The following is a 6,000-nucleotide window of genomic DNA, read 5'->3' as shown; positions in this document are numbered from 1 at the left end:
CTTGAACTCCTGACCTCAGGTGATCCACCTTGGCTTCTCAAAGTGCTGGGATGATAGGTGTGAGCCACCATGCTGGGCCCAGGCCTGGGTTTAAATGTCACTTCCAAACAGTCCTCCCCTGCCCCCTAATCTAAAATAATCCTTCTCCTAAGATGGTCTCATGAATCCTGTGCCTTTTCTGAATAGCATGTACGCAGATGATGGTGCCAGACTGAGCTGTATGGCTATTAGACTGTAAGCTCCACGGAGCAGGGGTCACCTCTGTTTTGTAAACCATTGTACACCCAGCATCTAGCACACAGAGGCTCAGTAAATATTTTTCTAATGGAGGAATGATTGGACCTGCTTCATCTCATCTATTTACTTGTTTTGTAACTCAACTGTCTTGGGCCTAACAGACCTATGGATGCAAACAAGGTCATATTTACAATGATATCCAGGTTCCAGTAGCTGTAGCCACTGTCTTTGGATTCTCCTCCAGTTAACTTCCGAGAGGCCAAGAGAGGGAGGCTGGTATCTCTCACGTGTTTAGGCACCAGTATACTCACACTTCCTACTCTGGTTCCAGTGCTCTGTTGCCCCACACATCCTCTGCTGACAATGCCTTCCTAGATACTGCAGATCCACTATGTACCACATTTATCTGCTGGTGAATTGACCCGATCCTTCAGGACACCAAATCCGCCCTGCAGTCCCCATGACAAGAAGATTGGGGAAGAGGTAGAGGGGAGGATGGCCTGTGCCCAATTCTGAGAGGCACTGGTTGGTCCCTGGCTCCCTCAGCATCTTCCATGAGCACAGCTGGCTCTCTTCTCAGCCGAGCCCTCCCTCCATCAGACAGAACAGGGGATACCAACCCTTCCCTCCATCTCTCTTTTCTCACTCTTCCCTGTTGCCTCTTTCTCCTTCCGCTCAAAAGAAGCGGAATGTACCTACATGCCATCATTAGCTCCCAGCTAACCTGAAACACAACAGCCCACACTGGGGACTGATTAGCATGGTCAAAATATTTGCCGTTTTCTTTGTCTAAAGTCAACACTTCAGCCTGTCCATACCAAGGCAAGGGTGTCCCCTGCACCACAACATTTGTGCAGTAGATACCACCTAGAAGCCCAGTAGCTGTGCACCCACTCGTATTGTTTTAAGTTTTGCTATAATTCATTCATTACATCAACAAATATTTACAAAGCACCTCTTCAGGGTCAGACACAATCAGCCATTGGGTCCTTCACATCTCTCAACTCTGTCCCTTCTCTGCACCCATTCCATAGCCACTGCCTTACTTCAAACCTCTCTCATTTCTTTCCCTGGTGACTGCAATAGTCTCAGCGCTCGTCTCCCTGCATTCCTGGCTGGCCCCCTGTAATCCAGCCTCCAGGGCAGTCAGGGAGATCTTATTCAGAGACAGGCTGACGATACCAAGCTTCTGCTCAAATCCTTGGGTTCTTCATGGTCTTCAGGCTGGAGTTTAACCTCCTTAGCTTCGCACTAAAGGCCTTTTGTGATCTGTCTGCTGCCTTATTTGTTCAGCCATATCTTCTACCTCTCTAGTCCCAAACACCCTTTACTTCAGTCCCTTAGAACGATTTTTGGTTCCCAGAATGAGGCATGTTTTCTCAGACCTCTGAGCCGCCCACATTCTGTTCTTTTTGCCTGGAATGCTTCCTCCCGCTGTTTTGTCTAGACAAGTGCTGTCCATTAGGACTTTCTGTGATGAGGGAAAAGCTCTGTGTCTGATCCATCCAATGTGGTAGCCACTAGCCACATGTGGCTATTGAATACTTGAAACGTGCCTGGTACAAATGACTGAAATAGCCACATGTGGCAAGGGGCTGTCTTATTGGGCAGCATGGGTCCAGACAACTGTTACTTACTTTGAAATCATTAGCTCGGGGCTCAAGGTCTCCACTGGGAAACCATCCCAATATTATGATTGACATAAGTGCCCCCCGCCCCCGCCCCCCATTATGTTCCTGTAGTAACCTTGTTCTCCCTCTATCCCAATACTCAGAACACCATTGTCAGTGATTCACTGATCTACCTCCTCCACTAGACCGAATCTTTTTTAGGTCAAAGACAAGCAGTGCAGTCAATAAATGGTTGATGCCTGGATGCAGTGCTGTGCTGGTAAAAGTTTAATAATTGGCTGTCTCTGAGAGGAAGCCCTGACTTGTAGTATTTGCCAATTCTGTGGTGTAAACACTCCCACTATATGCCAAGAGAATGAGAAGACAAGTCACAGACCAGGAGAAAATATGTACAGAAGACATATCTGATAAAGGACTATGATAGACAAAGAACTCTTAAAACTCAACAATAGGTGGGGTGCAGTGGCTCACGCCTGTAATCCTAGCACTTTGGGAGGCTGAAGCAAGTGAATCATGAGGTCAGGAGTTCGAGACCAGCCTGGCCAAGATGGTGAAACCCCGTCTCTACTAAAAATACAAAAATTAGCCGGGTGCAGTGGCGGGCGACTGTAATCCCAGCTACTTGGGAGGATGAGGCAGGAAAATTGCTTGAACCCGGGAGGTGGAGGTTGCAGTGAGCCAGGTTTGTGCCACTGCACTCTAGCCTGGGCAACAGAGCAAGACTCCATCTCAAAAAAAAAAAAAAAAAAAAAAAAAAAAAACTCAACAATAAGAAAATGAACAACCCGATTTAAAAATGGGCAAAAGACATGAACAGACAGCTCACAGAAGAAGATATAGATGGCAAGTGAGGAGATCAAAAGATGCTCAATATCATATGTCATTAGGAAAATGCAAATTAAAACAATGAAATATCACCACACACCGATAAGAATGCCCCATATCTAGAATACTGACAACACCAAATGCTGGTGATTACGTGAAGCAACAGAAACTCTCATTCATCGATGATGGGAAGACAAAATGGTACAGCCACTTTGGAAGATAGTGTGACTGTTTCTTGCAAAACTAAACTTACTCTGGTCATAGGATCCAGCATTCACACTCGTTGGTATTTACCAAAAGGTGTTGAAAACATCCACACAAATATCTGAACATGGATATTTATAGTGGCTTTATTTATAATTGCCAAAACTTAGAAGAAACCAAAATGTCCTACAATAGGTGAATGAATAAATCAACTGTGGTACCTCCGGACAATATAACAGTATTCAGAAAGAAATGAGCTACCAAGCTATGAAAAGATGAAAACCTTTAAATGCATGCTATTATTATTAAGACAGAGTTTCACTCTGTCAACCAGGCTGGAGTACAGTGGCGCAATCTCAGCTCACTGCAACCTCCACCTCCCTGGTTCAAGCAATTATCCTGCTTCCGTCTCCCAAGTAGCTGGGATTACAGGCACACGTCACCACGCTTGGCTGATTTTTTGTTTGTTTGTTTTTTAGTAGAGATGGGGTTTCACCATGTTGGCCAGACTGGTTTTGAACTCCTGACCTCAGGTGATCTGCCCACTTCAGCCTCCCAAAGTGCTGGGATTACAGGCGTGAGCCACCGCACCCAGCCCTTAAATGCATATCACTATGTGAAATAAGCCAATATGAAAAGACTACACACTATATGGTTTCAACTACATGGCATGCTAGAAAAGGAAAAACTAGAGAGGCAGTAAAAAGATCAGTGGTTGGAAGGGTTGAGGGAGGGAGGGATGAATATGCAGAGAACGGGGGATTTTTAGGGCAGTGAAACTCCTCGGTGTGATGCCGCAACAATAGACACATGGCATGACACATTTTTCAAAACCCATAGAATGCACAACAGGAAGAGTGAACCCTAATGTAAACTCTGCATTTTGGGTGATTATGGTGTGTCACTGTAGGATCAACAATTTTAACAAATATATCACTCTGCTGGAGGATGTTGACAGTGGGGGAGGCTGTGCATGTGTGTTGATGGGGGCTATATGGGAGCTCCCTGTGTCTTCTGTTCCATTTTGCTGTGATCCTAAAACTGCTGGAAAAAAAAAATCTACTTAAAAAAGAACAACTCCCACCATGGCAGATTTCAGGCTACCAACATGACATCATTGAACCCGGAGTTTGGAAGATATGTGCATAATTGTTTTTCACGGGCAGATAGGAGCCAGCCCCAGCCCACCACCGCATGAATGAATGAATGAATGAATGAGTGAAATGTGTCAGAGGCTGGGAATACCAGGGACACCATCAGGCTCTTTAGGGAGAAGTCTATTCAGACCTGCAAGAGCTGGGCATGCAACTGCTAGTCCGACTTCAGCTCCAACTGAGGAGATAAAGGATCAGGGAGTCCCATCTTTGATTTAGTCAGTAAATCAAAGATATGGAACGCTTGTTTTCTTTGGGTGCTTTACCTTTAATACCAAGACTTGTTGAGGCATATATTCAGTGACCCACTCAGATTAGTGCCAAGTGAGTGAGTGGAGGTGAAAAAACAGAGGCCTGACCAAAAGGCTCTAGAAAAACAAGAGGCTCATGATTTCCCATCAAAAGAAGTCCAGAGAGAAGACAGCTATTGGCTGGCTTAACACAATGGCCCAACATTGCATCAGTGATGTCTCCGAGCATCAGTGGTGTCTCTTCTCAGTGGCTTACAGCTCCAGACATCACATGCAGAACTGGCTTACAGCTCCAGACATCACATGCAGACGTGACAATGTCTAATGGAAAAGGGGCACATTCTCTCCCAATTCTGCTCAATGAGAAAACCCTTTCCTTCTTGGAGGTCCTTCAGCAGCCATTCACACAGATCCCACTGGCAAGACTGGATCCCATGCTGTTCTTACACCAGCCATTTCCAAGAGAATGAGGCTGCCATAACTGGCTTAGGCCACTTGTTAGGACCCTTCAGGAGGCAGAACCTGGGAACCCAGGCAGGGCTCTGCCCACAGCAAGAAGCAGGTGAGGGTGTGGGGGTGGTGGATGGCTGTCAAAACTCAATATACAGGGAACATTACAGGAAGAGTCACTTACTTTACGATCATGTCATTTCATAAACATTTCTTGACATAATTAGGGAACAAGAGGGAGCATGAAAGAGCACAGCTCCCCTGCCTTTCCCCCCCCCTCCCCCACAGTGAGACGCCTGCAAGGACACACACACAGCCTTTCCATCAGTGTTCCTCCATGGATCCCCCATCCACACTGAGCCAGCAGATCAATGGGGACAGGTTCCATGCTGTTCAGAGAAACCAGCACTGTACACAGTGGGGCCCTGCATCCACTGCAGGGGTGGACACCTCGGCTAGCCCAGGGCTGTGCCATCATCCCCGAGACTCACTGATCCTGATGTGAGACTCTCTCCGACAGGGGCTTCCAGGCATGGCTCTATGCAGGGTCATTTGTGGCCACACTATGACGTGGGCGATCCCATTTCTACACATCTAAATTCCCCAGGGCAGGCAGCATGTGCTATCTCACTCCCTCGGCTCTAACCTGGTTATGGGAAGTTGCTAGGTAACTGCTTCCCACACTGCAGGAGGCTTAGTTACCATGGCAAGTCCAGATGGGTGGGGGGCGCAGAGGAACGGAGCGCTGGCTGGGGGTCTGCAGCCAGGATTCTGTCCCCACTCTCTCCTGAACCCTGGACCTAAGGGAAGTCTCTCAACCCCTCTGGGCCTCATTTTCTTTCTAGAAAAATGAAGGAGAGGCTGGGTCTCTTCTTGCTCTAAACCACTGATGCATGCGGATGGCGTACCTTGAATGAGCACTGATCCTCAGACCCCTCTTCGGCAAAGAGTGACTCAAGATGGGTGCAGAAAAGGAATACATTAAGTTTATGTCTTAGTCTGGGCAACATAGCAAGACTCTGTCTCTACCAAAAAAAAAAAAAAAATTTTTTTTTTTGAGAGAGAGTTTCACTCTGTCACCCAGGCTGGAGTGCAGTGGCGCAATCTCCACTCGCTGCAACCTCCGCCTGCTGGGTTCAAGCGATTCTCGTGCCTCAGGCTCCCTAGTAATTGGGATTACAAGCATGTGCCACCATACCAAGCTAATTTTTGTATTTTTAGTAGAGACAGTTTTCACCACGTTGGCCA

This window comes from Theropithecus gelada, chromosome 10 (genome assembly GCF_003255815.1).
Source record: "Theropithecus gelada isolate Dixy chromosome 10, Tgel_1.0, whole genome shotgun sequence".
Lineage (NCBI taxonomy): Eukaryota > Metazoa > Chordata > Mammalia > Primates > Cercopithecidae > Theropithecus > Theropithecus gelada.
Note: the sequence above shows the minus strand (reverse complement) of the source record.